The sequence below is a fragment of the Pteropus medius genome, unplaced genomic scaffold (genome assembly GCF_902729225.1).
Source record: "Pteropus medius unplaced genomic scaffold, Ma_sr-lr_union100, whole genome shotgun sequence".
Lineage (NCBI taxonomy): Eukaryota > Metazoa > Chordata > Mammalia > Chiroptera > Pteropodidae > Pteropus > Pteropus medius.
The window spans coordinates 19,570,878-19,589,371 of record NW_024340849.1 but is presented as its reverse complement, the minus strand read 5'-3'; the positions used below and the strand labels follow the sequence as shown (position 1 = coordinate 19,589,371).

Sequence of the window (18,494 nt, the reverse complement as noted above, 5' to 3'; positions counted from 1 at the left end):
GAAAAATAAAGCCTGTTCAGCTTTGTTCCCTGCAGTGGCTGAGGTGCTGAACATGATGTAACTTTGTCTTGATGGCCCTCTGGTGTCTCTGTGACGCTCTCCGCTGTGTCGGGGGATTTGTTCCTGCTACCCTGGTTTCTCTCCTCTTCTATCTGCCCCTTCCCACGGTGAGGCATCCAGAGGTCATCTACCTGTTCGGGTGTACCTGCCTAAAGAAGCTTCCCCTGCTTCTAATGTACAGTTAGGAATCTTCCTGGCCAGGCAACCGTGGGGCTCTGAGTAAGGGTGGGGTAAAGGGGTATCCTTAGGAGTAGGGAGCTGTGTCCTCAGCCATGATCGGAGGCATTTCTCCCTCACTTTGAGATCTGTGTTCTAGATAAGAGAAGTGATAGCAGGCTGACCGCTGGGTAAGTGAAGTCTCTGTGTCTTGACCCCTCACCTGAACTGGCACTTATTTCTGCTTCATTTCCTAGTTTTCCTAGCGGGGGTGTGCAGAGACAGTCCGAGATGCTGATATTAGCTCATGGGCTGGAGAAGGCAGGCTCAGATTCAGAATTTAACCCCAGCTCTATACATTCCTGGTGTCACTCCTTTCTGCGAACTGATTCCCCACGTTTCGGTAAGTCTTTGTCTGGCTTCTTCCCATAAGAGATGCTACAATTCCCAAATTAGGCTTTCTTTCCCCCTGCTTTCCCTAGGAAGCCACCCAGAGGCACTAGGCCTGAGGCAGGCTCATCCTTGGACCAAAACATGTGGTAGAACAATTTGAGTCCCCTGCTTTCCTCTCCCCGAAAGGCAGTGTGAAGCCTCAACCCCTTCGCCTTTGCCCCTCCATCCCAGGTGGAGCCAGCTCCCACCAACAAGCTCTTACTGCACCCTTTGCATGGCAAGTGTCCAGCAGCCTTTTTTCCTACCTGACCTGGTCAACTCTGCTTTATCACCAACCCTCCACATCGCCCTAGAACCCGTGAACTTCCTGTTCTGTGCCTGATGGACCCCACCACCTCACTAATTCTCTGCAGGACGCCAGCAGAGGAAAAGAGAATTTCTGAGTTTTCAGGCTAGGGGAGGTCAGCTCTGAAAGGTGGCCTTTATGGAAAGGCCAGGCTGCCAACTATAGGAAGGGGGAGCTCCCGGGGATGAAAGAGTAAAGCCACTTTGAGACCAAGGTGGGAGATGGTTTGCAAAATGCTGAGGTCAGCAAGAAAAAGGGCAAGAAATGGGGCAGAGGAGGCCTGGGAGGCGGGTGTGGGAGGCTGCTGAGGAGAGAAGGTGAGTGATGGATAACTGGGCAGAGAAGGCAGTTGAGGAGGCTGCGAGGGCATGTGAGTGTGATGGCGGGTTTACTGGTCCTGCCTGACAAATGAACTGGACCCAAGATTTCACCCGGGGGCTGTCAGGAAGGGGTCTCTGCAAACCTGCATCCCTGCTGAGTCTAGCAGCAAAGAAATGAGCCAAGACTGTAAAATAGCATGAACCTTGCAAAATAATAACAATCGCCAAGAGCCAGGCTTTTCCCAGGGATAAGTCAAACCAGTTATCACAGCCACTGCAGCCCTGAACTGGCACCCATTTCTGCTTTGCTGTCTGGTTTTCCCAGAGGGGTTTATACACTATGGGAGCTGACATTATCACAGGGGCTAGACCAGAAAGCAAGCTCAGGTTTAGCATTCAACCCCAACTCTACACATCCTTGGTATCATTCCAGGTCCGAGTCCAGCTCCTGCATATACAGATGAGTAAACTGAATCTTAGGAAGGGTAAGCACCCAACATCATAAAGGAGGAGTCTGGATTCAAATCCTCAGCTACCTGATTTCTAAATATGCCTGCTCCCTTGGCCACACATTTCCCTGCAGACCTAAGGATCCTCACAGGGGTGGGGCAAGAACAGTGGCTCCTGGCTGCTTTGTTCTAGTGGACCCTGCATCTCTCTGCATGAAAACACTTGCTCCAAGTCATGGTACCAGCAGGATAATTCCCTCTGGTAGGGACAGTTTCCAAGAGTTAACAGCATGCACATGCGTCACCTGGTTGTGCATGCTGCCACCTCTGCTCAAACACACACAGTATATTTGAATGTGAGAGGAAGCCTTGAGAGATGGATCAGGAGACACTGGAAGCTGGGGGTAGGGAGGAGAAGGGAGACAGAAGGAAGCAGCTGGGGCTGGGGGGCTTCCAATGAAGCTCCGGGTGTGGTGCTGGCTGATGGATGGCTGGCAGGACTTGAGAAGCACCTATGAGCAGTTTGATGGCTCCTTCTAATCAAAAAGTCACAGCATTCTGACAATACATGATAGGGGAGGGAGGACTAAAGAAGGAAATCATTTTTTCTCTTAATTTTCTATATAAAATGGCCATGGAGAAAGGAAATGGCAGAGGAGAACAACGATAGATCCTCTCTTTATCACTAGGCTCAGAGACCAAGTCTCCATCTTTTTTTATTTCTTGCATCCTTTGTAATGCCTACCTGGCACCGGCCACGCAAACGGCAGGAGCTGCGTACACGCTTCCGTTCAACAGGTTTTCAGTGAGTCTCTATTACGTGTAGGTTCCGTCAAGATGATGGGTGGACAACAAAACAATACAACAGACCCCTACATGAGAGAGCATGTGGCTTCATGAGGGGAAGTGGGACACACGCCCTCCTAAAGCAGAAGCGCAGAGTCACCCCATCCTTGAGTGATGCCTAAATGAAAGGTGCCACGCTAAGTGCCTTAGGAGCAGAACCAAGCTTCTCAAGAGGTTGTGGGTTTTCTAGCCCTGGAGGTAGTCGAGGCTGACTGGCTGCAAGCAGTGGAATGAGAGAGTCCAATCCATCAGGGCCCAAGATGGCAAAGGACCTAGAAATTGCATGTCCAACAGGAAATGGGTGGAGAGGACACAGTGCACACAACCTGGGGCCCAGTTTTAAAGACCAGAGAGAGACACTGTAAAACTTGCCACAAAGCCCCCCTAGGACAGGGACCATGTTTTTCTAATTTTGTGGCCTCTCCACATAGCACAGTACCTGGCCATACTGGGCACCCCAAAAGTCCTTCAAGCAGTGAGCCGGGTTCCACAGCACTTAGTCTGCACACCACCGCACTGCAGTGAAAAGCTAGGGTCTGTTTCCTCTGTATATGTGCTGTGAGTCCCACCCTAACTAGACTGTGAGCTTCTTTCAAAAATTGTTTTCTTTATTTATTGTTTTATATGTTAGTTTTCTATGACCACTATAACAAATCACCACAGACTTAGTGGCCTAAACAACGCAAGTTTATCAAATTACAGTTCTACAGGTCAGAAGTCCAACACAGGTGTCGGCTGGGCTGTGTTCCTTCCTGGAGACTGTAAGGGAGAACCTGTTCCTTTGCCTTTTCAAGCTTTGAGGCTGCCTGCATTCCTTGGCTCGTGGGTCCCTTCCTCCATCTTCAAAGCCAACAACACAGCATCTCTTTAACTATTCTTCCATGGTCGTGTCTCCCTCTCTGACCACAGCTAGGAAGGGTTCTCTGCTTTTGAGGATTCAAGTGATTCGATTGGTCCACCCGGCTAATCCAGGATCCTCTCCCCATCTCAAGGACTATAATCTTAATCATGTCTGCAAAGCCCCTTGTACCATATAAAGCAATGTATTTACATGTTCTGAGGATTAAGGCGTGGACATCTTGGGCGGTGGCGGGGGGCATTTTCTGCTACACTAATAGGAAATACATTCATATTGTTCAAAATTCAAATGGCGCAACAGGTTATAGAATGAAGAATTTCCCTCCCATCCCTGTCACCTGTCCCTGTACCCACTGCTCAGCCCCTGCACATTAATGTTTCCTTGTGTTTCTATCCCACAAGACCTTATGCCGATATAAATAAACAGCAATATGTATTATTTTTACCCTTTTTTACACAAGTGGTACCATACCATAATACTGTTATGTATCTTGCTTTTATCACAGTACCTTTGAGATCATTCCAGATCAGTATTATAAAAGCATCCTTGATCTTTTTTGTGACCGTATACTATTTTACTGTATGGCTGCACTATACCTGGTTAATCCAGTCTCTGGCTGATGGACATTTATGTTGTTTCTTAATCTTTTGCTCTTGTAAACAGCACTGCAATGAACAACTTTGTACATATGCCTTTCCTATATGTACCTGGATCTGTAGGATAAATTCATAGACGTGGAACTCTTGGGTTAAAGTACTTCTACATTAAAATTTCTCAGCCGCTGTTGAATTGCCGTACACAGCGCTGAACCAGTTTCACATACACTCCTTCCTCAGGCCTTGGACAGGAGTGAGTGACATGTAAGCTCGTTTTGGCTGGGAAGCTGTCACTCCCGTCTCCTCCACGTCCTCCACAGTACTCATTCCAGGAACAGAATCAGGAAGCCCTCGGGGTTCACCACTGCTCACAATCCCTATACTCTTGCTGGTGATGGGGGCAGGGACTGGAGGGGAGGATGTAGCCAGAATCCAGCGGCCCTCAAAGGAGGCGCCCAAGTTCAAACGATTTAAAAGAGCAGCGGCTTTGTGCAACTTTACCAGCCAAGTTGCTCCTACGGCACAGACATCCCGCCGGGTTGGGAGCCAACAGGTTTCCCCAGCAGGGAGAGCATATTACTGCCGTCTAAAACAGGGCCTCTCAGCATTGATATGCTCCAAGAGGAGATTACAAGTGATTTTGGGTTTCCAAAGTCCCAGCTGCGCCCGCATTAAGAAAGAACCATTTTCTTGCTCTTAATCCATTCCTGGTGGAGATGTTGCTTCAAACTGAATGAGCCTTTTATGTGCTGAAGTCAATTGCGATCTAAAAGATAAGTTAAATCACTTATTCCGGAAGACACGAAACCTTTGATTGGAGTGATTGATTAAGATTTCCCAGCAGCAGTTGCCAGGCCTGGGGAGCCCAAAAAGAGCCTATTGCCCCCACCAGACTGGCCTGGCCCCCCTTCAGCATCAGACAAGCTCAGGCTGGGCGCAGGACCCAGAATTCTAGCCACTGGAAGAGTTCTCTCTGGCAGAGCATGGAGGAGGCCGGGAGGGGAAAGCAGAGTGCTAAGCCCCCACAAGTGAGCCTGAGAGGCTTCGGCAGGCCAGAAGGGCAGGGACTAGAGGGCTATGCCCCCTGCCCAGCTCCCTTTCTCACTCTGTTTGACCTCTGCTTGTCCCTCTAGGTTCAGTTTAAGGGTCCCCTCTTCTAGAAAGCCACAGGCACAGATTCAGTGGGTGTCTCTGCAGCATATTCCTAGAGTACCTTTGACCCTGAACTATAACCCTGTCTGTCCACCTGACTTGGTACCCATTGGACTGTGAGCACTCTGAGGGCAGTATGTGGCACCATGCCTGAATAAATGCCTGAGAGTGAATGAAACTGAGTCCCAGTAGCAGTCAGAATAGATACCTGCCCTAACAGTGTCACTCAGCAACCTATCCAAGCCTTTGCAGCCCTACTGGGCACCAATCACTGTGATAGACCCAGGGGACATCCAAGGGGTTCCAACAGGGCTCCTTGTCCTAAAATGCTGCCCTAGCCCCAAAGACCTACTGTTCGAGCCACTCATTTTAGTGGAAGCATTGTCTCCAAGAAGTCTCTATCTTCAAGAGAAGTCACACTGTCATTCAATGGTCCTCTTTAGCCCCTCAGCCAGCTAGGGGTGGGGCACAGGAGTAGGAATGTTAGATCTAGACCCAGGATGCAGCCAAGGGTCAGGGGCAGGCACTGCAGTGGGCAACCCATGGGCAGCTCCGGGGTACCAGGTGCCAGGAGATGAAAATGTGCCTTGGAGGGTGTCAAAGTAAGAGCTGAACTTTAGAGAGGAGCAGAAGTGACGAAAGTTAAAGGCAGAAGTGATGTACAAGCAGGTGAGTAAAGTGATGTCAAGATCAGAGGTGAGCTGAAAAGCTATGCTCGCTGTGTTGGGAGGCCTGGGCCCAGGCTTACCTCACCCCTTGTTCTCAGGAGAGTCGCAGGCAAGCCATCAGCCTTAGACATCTGTACATGACAGTCATATCAACTGCTGTATATTAAGTAAGAAAAGATGGGAAAGTTCTTTGGAAGCCTAAAAACAATATAGAAACAGAAACAGTTATAATAACAACCCTTTGCTTTTGCCATGTTTTCCAGTCTGCTCAGAGCTTCCTATCCAGTACCTCCTGATCCTCAAAGCAATGCCGGGAGATAGGTAAGGACAGTCGCACCAAATTTACAGATGTAAGAACTGAGGTGCAGGTAGCTCAAGGCCAGAATCATACAAATACCAAGGCGCTGAGCTGATAGCAGTGTCCCGGTTTTCCAACTCCAAATAGAGTGTCCTGTTTACCACACCAAGATGTGTCCGGCATTGCCTAAAACCACAGCTGTGCCTAAAACCATCCTCCTTCTTCGATCTTGTCACTTCTCCAATTTGTTGACTGATGAATGAGCTTCCCCAGGCTTTTTGTAACCAGTGCTGTTGGGGAGGGGTTGGCGGGAGAAGGTGGGCAATAAATGCTATCCAGCTGCAGGCTGGGCTCAGCCTCGGACCCTCTGTGGGACTGTGAAAGAGTCCCTGTCACCCAATTTCCTCTACTTCTATGTATCTTTGATGTTAAAACCACTTAATGACCCTAATCTAGGTGTTTTCAGGAAAATTCACTCTGGGCATTTCTCAAAGGGAGAACAGGGCAGAGCTGGCCTGCACTGAGAGGCACTATTAGGTTCCTGTCACTCCGGGCATGTTTTCTAAGTTATTTCAGGATAACATCAGATCAACATTCGGATAGATGAGGAGCAGAATAGTTGCATGACATGCCCACAGCCATCACATGGCCTGGAAGTGCTCGGGCTCAAAGGCCATCCTGCATTTTCCATCGCAGTATGGGTGGGAGAGATGAGACAGACACACAGTGCCGGGCCCCTTATTTTTTTCCTCCCCAAAAGAGGATTTATCTCTGCTCCAAGTCACCTCCTGGGCCTTCCAAATTTTCCTTCAATGAATTATGTGGAACAAAAGATGCTCAAATGGGGGCAGATTCCATTTTCTGAGACACCATCATTCCACAAAAGCATCGCTGAGGGTGGGATTGCCCAGGAATACACCTGTGAAATTCACACCTGTGGGCAAAACTCCATCTTTCTACAAGGCCCACATAAACAGGCATTTTAGGCCGACATAACCAATCTCAACATGAACACAGTTAATGACTTTAGTCACAACAGTTTCTTGTCAGAACTTAATGTGCACTATATATACTGTTCCCACTTGCAGACCATCTGACATGGAAAAACTTACTTTGAAACAGGAAAATAAAGAGGTGATTAATCACCTGGCAAATGGACTCATCTGAACTCTCCTTGTCAACACATCATCCTCAAATAAAATTAGAATAGAGTTTTTCTTCCTACTCAGTTTTCTCAGCATATGTATCAGATGGACTTGGGAACATGACTTGAGAGACGTGGCTATTTCCTGCTTCCTGACTGCAAATCTAGCACCAATTTCAGCCCGTCTAGCCAGTTAAGCAAGAGAGGGGAAGGCTAATATGTCTGAAATGTAGCAGTTCACTCCCCTCAGTGTTCCACAGGAAGTAAGGGAGATAGGGCTGAGCTATTGTGAGCCCGCCAAGCACACTGATGCCCTCTTTGCCATTGGCATCTAGCCCCGCTCCAGCCTCACACCACCCCAAGAACAATCTTATTGAAAAGGTCTCAAAAGGTTTTCCCTACACCCACTCTGTCTCCTGCTTCTTCTCTGATGGGAAACCACGGTCTGCCACACCTAGTCTTTCCCACTCTGCCTCCAGGTTTATCAAAGTTTACCTGGCCTAGGTCCCCTGCCCGTTGGTCCTTGGAGAAGGAGACTGACCTGTAAACCTCCTCTAAGGTGGCCTAGCATAGCATGCTAACTAACGTTAGTGACTTTTCTTCTTGAGCATTTCTGGCTCATAACACAAGCCTCTTGGAGACAGGAATATTTAGAACAAAAGAATATAATCACTAACAGTAAAATTTCAAGAGGGGAGAGGGAACAACAGAGAAATCTCATGCAGCCTTGAAATCATGTCACACGGACAGGCCATGAGCTACTGCGGAAAATCTGTTTTTCAAAACTTGAAAGAGTCGATTTCCAGATGTCTGCTTTGGGGAGCCAAACTGCTGTTGATTTGTTCCCAGTTCACTACGGAATAAAGTCTGAACTCCTCACCCGAGTGTTTCAGGCCTTCCATGGGCTGGCTCCTATAAAGCCTTCTCTCCTTCTGCCCCTACTAGGAACTCCGCGGGGCACTGGCTTACTTCTGCACTGTGCCCCAGGCCTACTCCGGGCTTTCCCATCTGTGCCCCTGCATACAGGCCCAGCCCCAAGGGCCCTGTCATTCACCGAAGTCACTGTGCTGCACAATTCCGGGGGCACCACTCCCGTCCTAAGCCATGGGCATGCAGTGTACGGCATGGTAATCCAAGTCTGCCCACCCCCATGGCGCCTCTGCTTTGGGAGCACCCCCCCACACACACACACACTGCACACTTCCTGTCCCCAACGATCTCGGTGCTTCTCATCTTCAGCTGATGTCAGGACTTTGACACTCACTGTCTCTTGTTTTCTTGATCTGGGTGGGAGTAAGTTCCAATTAGAGTAGAAGTGCCCTGTGGGTAGTGACTGGTCCTGATTCTGTAAAAACTGCCCCACCCCCTGGCTACAGGGCTAAGAATTTGGCATTGGCTTTTAAAGTGTGGTCCTGGGACCAGCAGCCACGCAGCACCTGGCCATCTGTTAGAAATCCAAATTCTTGGTGCCCCGACCCCAGACCTCTTGATCAGACAGTAGAGGTGGACCGAGCACCCTTTTTAGCAAGCAGAGGAAGTTTGAGAACACCCAAGGTACAGCATCCTTGATGCACCTCGCTGAGTTTGCTGAATTGATTAGCAGGGTTTTCCAACTAGGCAAGGAGCTGGCCCAACTGAGGCTGCCCATTTCATGGGTCTCTCGTGGGGCCCCAATTCCCATGTTTGTTCTAAAGAATCACAAAGTGAACTCACTCAGAAAGCCTCCCCAGCAGCCTGAAGCATTATCATGTCAAGGCTGAACACAAATCACTGAGCAGCCACAATGCCTTCAACTCTCCTCTAAAAGGCACTCTTGTTCAACAGCCTTCCCCTGGTCCTGCTAACTAGGTGGGTAAATTATTTGGCAACCGATTGGCGGTTAACAATGCCCCTGTCTCCCTTCCAAGCGACCTGCCCCAGCCGGAGTAGGTGCTTTTCCAATGCAGAGTTGGGCATCTCGCAGGCCCTCTTCCAAGTATCCCACACCTTTCACAGCCTGCCCAGGCCGAAGCTCCTACGTCCCAGCTCCTAGGGGAGGAACTGGGGTGAGAAAGGGAGGCCAGACAAGAAATAAAGAGCCAGGTGCCCAGCCCCACTCCAGTCTCACAGAATCGGTATCTCTAGGAGGGACATGGGAGTCCTGATGTTGAATAAGTCTTCCAGGTCATTCTTATCATCAGGCAGTCAAAAAGCACTCAATGAGCCCACTCTCCTTTATCTGATAGCTGGGGAAACTGAGGGAGCCATGGACAATGACTTGGCTTTCCCTGACCATCCCAGACCACGGAGCAATCCCTCTACCCTCTCAGATCCCAGAGCACTCACGGCCTAGATCCCATGCACAGTTCCTAACACACATCATCCTACAAAACACTTCTAAACACTCCGCCTGCTCAACCCTGTACCTCCCCCATTGAACTGCAAAGGTCTAGAGGCAGAACCAGGCATTAGTCATGAGTCCCCCTACCGTGGTACTGTGCTCAGTGCTGGGCACAGGGGAGACTCAATAACTGTTTGAGGAATGAACAGCATCCACTTCCTACCCTCCAGCAACTGTACTTTTCATTAGCACATATGCTGAGATTAACCTACCAGATCGCCAGACTGTCACTGAAACACACAACAAGATCTGTCCCAAACAGGGAGAAGGCCAGAGCGATGGGAGGTAGAGGCTGGGTGGAGGGTGGGGAGTGTCAGAAGGATAAACTTTACCTTCTTGTTAATTATGCTCAGACCAACCCCTGGAGAAACAAAACTGGGAAATGAGACACACTTTTTCACCTCTGTCTCTCAAGAGCCCTGATGTTGCACATAGAACAGGTGACAATGAAACAGAGACAAAGAAAATCTCCAAGGAGGAAACAAGCTTGCTCAGTCTCTAGGCGACAGGGTCCAGGGAATCCTCACAGGGTGCCCCAGGCAGTGAGGGGCACGGGACTGGCCTTCTCCAATGGTGCAGAGGGTACCTGCCGAGATGCTCACAGGAGCTCCAGAAAGGTCTCATTGACATTCAAATTTTGTCCCACTCAACCCTGATCAGGTCCTCCCCACCTCCCATATCAATTAGGTCGATTATTAGTAAAAAATAACTCAGAAATCTCAGTGGCCTAAGGCAACAAAAGTATATTTCGTGCTCATGGTACATATCTACTGATACTCCGACCTTTTCGTTTTCACGTTTGCCTTATACAAATGACACATAGTTGACATTTTTGTTAGGCAGCACAATTCTTCTAGGCATTAAACTAATTTCTATGCCAGTCGGGATAGGCTAGATTAGGCTGCAGTAATAACAACCAAGCATTGTGGACTGTGCTTGATGGTGTAATTCAGGGTTTCAGGCCTATGCAGTAGCCACTATCTCCAGTGCCACCAACTGTCCTGCCAGCCCTGGAGATTCTCACACTGGTGATTAAATGCTCCAGTTGGAAGTAAAACCGAGCATGCCATTCACAACGTACTGGCCAGAACTCGTCTTGTGGTCCCATCTCACAAGAAGGGGTACAGGAAGGCCAGCCCTGCCAGGGCCAGCGGACAGAGAGCTGATGAGCAGATTTGAAGAATGAATGCAAATGTGAGAGGAAGGGTTGGAAGAGATGAAGCTTACTGCGGCAGGAGTCAGAGCACAAAGGGCTTTGTATTGAACTTGACCCTGAAGGGCAGAGGGAGCCAGGGGAGGGAGGTCAGGACACCTTAAGAGGCTGGACCAATAGCCCAGGTGAGAGATGAAGGACCAAACCAAGGTAGTGGTGCTGGACACTGAGGAGAATCTACAGATTTGAGCAATATTTAAGAAGCGGGGGGGGGGGGGGGGGCCTAGGTGATCACGTGATCAGCCGAAGGTGGCGGTGAGGGTGAGAAGGGAAGAGAGGATGTAAAAGAGTCCAAGGAAGGATAGTGTGTCATAAAGGAAGTGGTCCACAGGGCACATACTGCAGAGACCCAGGGAGAAAAGGAGAGAGCAGCTAGAGGCCATGGATCACTGGTGGCCTCTGTGAGGGCAGAGGTGGAAGAAGGTGAGGAAAAAGGAGGTCTCCGCCTGAGTTATATGTCCCAGAATCCTGACTGTAAGGCGAAGGGAGAAGGGTGGAAGATAGAGGGGGCCCAAGGGTCACAGATGTGTTTTATTTTTACTGTGGGAGAGAGGAGCATGTGTCTGTCCTGAGGGGAAGGAGCCAGTGGCAGGCAATGGAATTTGAAGATGGGGTTGGAGGAAGAAGGCCGGTCAGTGGTGCCAGGAGTGGATGAGGTCTGGAATGCACATGGTGGGATGAACCTGGGCAAAAGCCCAGGAATTTGGGACATCTGGTCTCCCTGTGTGAGGCACGACTCCTAAGGAATGGTGTCCAGAGAGTCACAGTTGACAGAATACGGAATGCACAGTTTTTATGCAATATTTTCATTTGTACAGAAGTCTTGGTTTCTCAAAGTGTTTTAGTTCACTTCTGTGAGACAGGTGCTAATATTCCCATGTGACAGATGGAAGCTGAGTTCAGAGAGGGTAAGTTGTTTCCCCAGACTCACGGAGCAAGTGAGTGACGGAGCTAGCCTTGGTATCCAGGCTTCCAGGCTCCACGTCTGCTACTGCTGCTGCTGCCTCTCAGTCTCAACTCTCAGATCCCAGAGCACACTCGTGCTAACGCACAGTCTTCTGCTAAACATAAAAATCCAAAGTACTCCTTTAGTGTCATTTAACTTTGCAAAGTACACCCAGTATCAGGCCTAAATCATAGCATAGCATCTGCTAAACACGCTTTTAATTTTTTTTCTAGGTCCATATGCTGCCCTTGAGATGCTGATGGATCTCTCTCTTCCCTTCTCTCTATTCATGCCCCGTGCTGTGCTGTGGAGAGTTGGTCTCAGCCCAGGGGCACATTGGAATCCTGTGAGAAGCCTTTAAAGAAATAACAAGCCCAGGCTGCACCCAGGACCATAGGATCAGAACCTCTGGGGGTGGGGGCATCAGAGGCATCCAGAGAGACTGTACACAGGGAGGTCTCAGGATTTTGATGTGGAAGAGAATATACCCCGCAGAGGGCTCATGGCACAAGCAGAAAGAGAGAGAGAGGACAGAAGCTGCAGACAGATTTAGTAAGTGTGGTCAAACACACAAGCCCATCCCCAGTACGTCGGGAGAAAACCAGAGGGGGAATTGCTTCTCATCATGCAATTCCAGTACCCCGGCCATGGAGCATCTGCCCCCAGCGGGCGCCTTCCCATTCCCCCTTCCCAATGCTCTGTCACAGCCAAGGTGGGTTTGCGTATTTCTCTCCTTTATACAGATGAGGTAACTGAGGCTCAAAGATGTGAAACACCTGCCCCAAGGTCATCTTTATGGAACAAAGACAGCCCAACTGGAGGACACGAATCCCACCACAGAGAGGAACCGCTGGACAGAATGCTGACTCCGGTTCTGCTCCATCGCCCAGGCCTTCCCACATATGAGCTTCTCTCATTTTCAAAAGTTGGAACCCTTTCCAGTGAGCTCACCTCCGCCCGTGGTCACAGGGTGCTCCTCGATTCATACCTGGTTCCCCCAGCAATCTTACACTCACAGTTTCACACCCCACAGAAGAAGCCTCGTCACTTGCATCACCGTGTCGCCTTGACACTCTCTACCTAAACCAAGCAGCACGGGTAAGTTCTAAGTTCAACTCCACCCCTACCCTCAAACCAGCCTTATGGCTCTAAGAAAAGTAGAGAAAACTTTCTATCTCTTGCTCTAGACCAGCGCCCCCCTCTGGCCTCTCATCAGACAAGGAGCTCCACAACCCACAGGTATTGATGATGACACTGCTGTGTCACCCAGCACAGTACCTAGAAGGCTGCAGTGTCCACCCAGAGGGCCTACTGCTCAGTTTGGAAGCAGTGACATGCACTCACAAAATGGAAAAATCAAGAGTTAAACTGGTTGAAACTAACTGTAGGTGTATTCCAGCTCTTGGACGAATTATTTCATCTCTCTTTACCTCAACCTCCTCGTCAAAATAATGGGGACGCTAATACTAATACTAGAGGGGAGTGTGAGGTTGAAGGAATTAACCTATGCAAAGTGTTCAGAATGTACCTGAAAAATATTTAGGCTCTAAAACACTAGTTGTTATTGATGTAGTGTTTTTTTGTGTTTTCTTGATGCCTAGAGCAGTCAGGAGAGAATTTCTACTGGAGGCTGGGCTTTGAAGTATTAACACAATCGAGAAAGGACTTTACCATTCAAGAGGAAGACAGAACGTGAGGATCCCCAGAGTCAGAATTTGGACTTTGATTTACTGTCAGGGAGCCACAAAGTATGAGGCTCACCCCAACCCACCCCTCCAACTCACCCTCCACCCCCCCACTCCCCTCCCCACCCCGGAACTCCTGCCGCTGCTGCTGTAAGATGGACCTCGTTATTAAAGAAAATACCCCACAGGAACCAAACCAAACAACTCCAGGCAACAGGAGTTCAGGGGACCTTTGGCTCCATCTCCAAGGCAATTGAAAAGAGCTCAAAACAGATTAAAATATGAGATGAATTTTGAAGCCCAGGAATGAGAGAAAATGAATCCTGTGACTGAGCAGCCAATATGATTATTTCATTATTTGGTTAGAAATTTAAAATGTGCAGGAAATGTCAGATGCTTTCTCGAGATGGAGGGAGGTTGGGATAGCATGGCCATGGGGGCGTATTTTTTTTAATATTAAAAAATAGCTTCACTCCGTGGTTTTCATCAGGGAAAAAAAAAAAAAGACCTTGATAGGGCAACCTACCCTTCTGCCAGTCTGTGTGAGGTCTTTTTAAGGCACACATTCTACCCCTCAATTACCCATACTCCCCACCAAAGCACATTTGTTCTTTTAAAATAACTCCTCCCTCACCTACCCACCCACAATAAAACTAAATCCTATGGCTTCCCAGGTGAAGGGTGCCTTCACCACCCCAACCCTCAAACTCAGCCCCAAACCAAATGCCATATGAACCCCAGTCACCGACGACTGCTCCCTGGAGCCCCTCTCCATCTTTGCTGCCCAGATTCACCCTTTTCCTCCCTGGGCAATTACTACTCTTAGGTCTTCACTGTCCATGCCACCCTGGGCCACCATGGTCCCATCTCCATGACCATCGTTCACTTTTTTACTCAGTTATTTACTAAAACATTCTTAGGTGTCGACTTGCAGACTGAGCCGAGTGCTGGGGACACAAAGATGTGCAGGACCAAGTCCTTGCCTGCAGAGAGCTGACAGTCTAATAAAGAAGACAGGTGTGTAGTGAGCGTTGGAGAGGCATAGGCTGAAGAAGCCGAAGAGAAGGGCCGTTAATCCTGACAGGAGGGAGAGACCAGGCGAATCTTCCTAAAGGAAGCAGCATCTAAGCCTGACCTTTAGGAGCAAGAGGACTTTGATTATGCAGAGAAGAGTGAGGGAATTCCAGATGGGGCACAGAATTAAGCAAAGGCCATGGCCGGGAAATGTGGCCCAAACCCAAGGGACAGTGAAGAGACAAGTTTGACTGGCATAAAGAGGCCATGATAGAGGTTGCTAATGAGGAAGGTTGAGGTCAGATAGATAAGGGCCTTTGTATTTTAATATTTTAAATAAGTAATTAAGTGGTTCACATTCAAAAGGTACAAAGGATATACAGTAAAAAGTCACCTTCACATCCCTCCTCCCTCCAGCTATCCTATTTCCTAGCCCAAAGGCAACCAATGTCAGCTATTTCTTTTATGCATCCTTGCAGAGGTATTTTATACATGTGCAAGTAAATATATACCTCTCTTATCTTTCGTGTACAAATGCTAATATACTATGTACAGCATTCTACATTTCATTACATATAATAAACCAGCAATTCTCAAAATGGAGCATGCACCAGAACTACTGGGCCATCTTGCTAAAACATAGCCAGCTGGGACCCACTCCAGTCTCTGATTCATTAGATCTGGGGTAGGCCTGGGAATGTACATTTCCAACAAGTTCCCAGATGATACTGATGCTACTGGTCCAGGAACCATACTTTGAGAACCACTGGTATAGATCATGCAACATGAATTTATAAAGAGCTGCCTCATTCATTTTCATGGCTGTGTGGTATTCCATCATTTGGATATATGGCCATATATAACCAGTCCCCTCCATTTAAGTTGTTTCCAATCTTTTGCTATTTCAAACAGTTATGCAGTAATTACACTTGTGCATTCATTATTTCACGCATGTGGGAGTAGAGTTCTGGAAAAAAATGTGGGCCAAAGGCTTTGTGCACTGGCAATTTTGATAGATATTGAGGCAGCTCTTGAAGGGAGACTTTAATGCCAATATAAAGAATTTTGAATTTTGACTAATGCAGACTTTTTAGCAGAAGACTGGTGAGGTCAGAGATGTACTTTAAGAAAAATCAATCTGGCTCCCTGGTGAAGCATCGACTAGAGTGGAGAGAGCCCACTGTGGCAAACAGACTCTAAGTGTGCCCCATGAGCCCTGCCTCCTGGTGATCACGCCTTTGAGCACATCCCTTCCTTTGAGTGTAGGTGGGACCTGTCACTGACTTCTAATCAATACAACATGGTAAAGGTGATAGATGTCACTCCTGGGATCACATTATATTATACAAGACTCCATCTTGCTAGCAGACTGTCAGTTGATGCTCTTTCTCCCTTTATGGATTTGAAAAACAAGCTGCCATTAATCCCCCTGAATGCTGCCAACAATGACATGAAAAGGAAAATGGGTCCTTCCCCAGCAGGACCTCCAAACGAGAGCCCAGCCCTGGATGACACCTTGACTGCAGCCTCTGAGAGACCTTGAAGGCCAGGCCCTAGCGAAGCTGTGCCAGAACTCCTGGCCCCTAGAAATGATAATTCTGTGAGATAACAAATGTGTGTTATTTTAAGCAACTAAGTTTGTAGGAGTTTGTTCGTTAGCAGGAGATAACTAAAATTAACTTCTAGGAGAGTGCTCAAAAAACAGGTCATCACGGTGAAAGCCTAAAGTGAACAGGTGTCAGAGGCACAAGAGTGAATAGGGATGAAAGGTGAAGCAGGAGATATTTCAGAAAATAGCAGGACCTGTGAGTTCATGAGAGGAACAGACAGAGGGACGACCTACCATCAGGGGGCAAGATGGTTGGACAACATCTCTGAAATGGGCTCAGCCTATTCTCATGGGATCAAACCACAGAGCAGTCCAAGGTGGGAGAAGCAGACGTCTTGCTCCTTATCCCTCTCCGTATATTCCTGCCCTTGCCAATGGCTTTGAGATGACCTCAGCACAGCCTCCACAGGCCACCAGCTGCCATCTGCAATTTGCTGACAAGGCAGGTAAGTACCCGCACGAAGAAGACCCACAGCAAACCAACGTGCCACTTCAAACCGCTCGGGACAAGATAGACTATTCAACTAATTGTGTTAAGAAAACCGAGGAATCTTCTGGGGGGAAAAATGGGTGACGTGTTAAGGACCTAAATAAAATGAAACTGTGAAAAGAGCTAGAAGAAAAATGTGGGAGAATGTTTGTAATAACCTTGAAAACTAGGAAGGACTTTTAAAGCATAACTCAAATCCAAATGTGATTTTTTTTTATAAAAGGCTACATCTGAGTTTTAAAATTTTTAAATATGTAAAACCAGAAAATAAAGTCAAACAATAAAGGAAACATAGGAAAAAATATTTGCAACACATGTGGCAGGCAAAGGGCTAATTTCCTTACTACATAAATAATGTGCATGTGCAAACATGTGCAAGTCCATAAGAAATATCAACAACCCAATAAAGAAATGTACAATAAAGAAGAAATTAAATTGTCAGACCACAAAGCAGGAAACAGAAATGCATTTTAAACATTTGAAATGATGCTCAGCCTCACACAATGCAGGAAATGCAAATTAAAATGACAATGAGATCCAGTTTTCATTAATCAGGTTGGCAAATATATTTTAATACACACAATGCTTCTGAACCAGTATGTAAACCACTCTGGTCCATGGCTAATGGAAGTTTAAATTGGTGCTATTCCCATGTATGGAAAAAGAACACACACACAAACATACACAAACACACTCGTGCACACATGGACGCGATCGCTTTCTCGCCCCACCCCCAACTCACCTACATGAGCACTGGTAACAGTGCCCGCTTCTGGTCAAGGAACCATGTGATGGCTGCCAGGGTACACAAGTAGAAAGATGACTTTCATTGTTTCCCTTTTGCACTGTTTAAAAATTTCCCAAGTACATGTACTTCATTCTCAATAATTCTAAAAAGTAGTAAAGAAAAAGAAAGAACTGCTTCTGAGAAGATAGAATAAATGTACTTTTCCCTATGATTTCCCCTATGTACAACTACAAACCCTGAACATTATACATAAAACATATTAAGAAGAATCTGAAGGTAAAGAGAAGCAATTGGCTATGGATCTTGAGACCTGAGGAATAACAGGGTGATGAGATTCTTAGGTTTTCTTTTGGCCTTATATATTCCAGATTTGGAGCTGAAGAAGCTGACAACCTGAAAATATCAATGGGCATAGAGAAAAAAAAAAAAGCCCCAACAAAAGACTAGGAAAGGGGCAGCCTAAAAAGACAAAACTACTAGACAATAACTGCTCAAATGCCAAACGCCACAGAAAAAAAACTGTGGCCCCACCCTAATCCATGCTAGCAACGATCAAGTGTGGAGCCTTGACTCGCACTCCCACCCAACAATGTTGAAGCAGTCTTACTCCTCCCCGCTGGAGTGTGTCAGAGGAGGCTAATGGAAAGTCATGATTTTTACCATCGCTCAGTAGTAATGAAACCACACTAACCTGCAGGCTGTCAATGGGACTCACATGGGGAGCAGTAACTGGGCATTCCAAGCCCTGCCAGCCAGAAAGGTATTTGTGGAGGCCAAATGGGAAACCTGAACCTCAACCACCATCTGGCAGTAGCAAGGCAATGCCCCCCAACCTCCTTGTTGAAACATATATAAAAAGGCGAGGGCCAGCTAAAGAAGAAAATGTAAGTAAAATCCAGAGATTCAAAAAATAGTACCCAAAATGTCTGAGTTTCAATCAAAATTCACTTATCATATCAAGAACCAGAAAGATCTTAACTGAATGAAAAGAATATAATTAATGGATGCCAACTCAGGATGACAGAAATATTAGAATTATCTGACAAAGATATTAAAGCAGCCATCATAAAAATGCTTTGGTAAGCAACTTTGAATATGTTTGAAACCAAAGGGGGGAAAAAA

General features: G+C 47.4%; 1 protein-coding gene across 3 annotated transcripts in view; it reads right to left on the bottom strand.

The window, feature by feature from the left end:
* The window catches only part of ZBTB7C (zinc finger and BTB domain containing 7C), a 320,272-nt gene that overhangs the window by 262,579 nt on the left and 39,199 nt on the right, over window positions 1-18,494 (bottom strand). For 2 of the 3 annotated variants that reach the window (XM_039842091.1, XM_039842074.1), the window contains exon 1: window positions 11,812-11,928. The exons of the other annotated variant lie outside the window; for it this stretch is intronic. The gene's annotated coding sequence lies outside the window, so the exon portion shown is untranslated. Of the gene's footprint in view, window positions 1-11,811; window positions 11,929-18,494 lie in introns of those variants that run through there. 3 annotated transcript variants of the gene reach the window in all.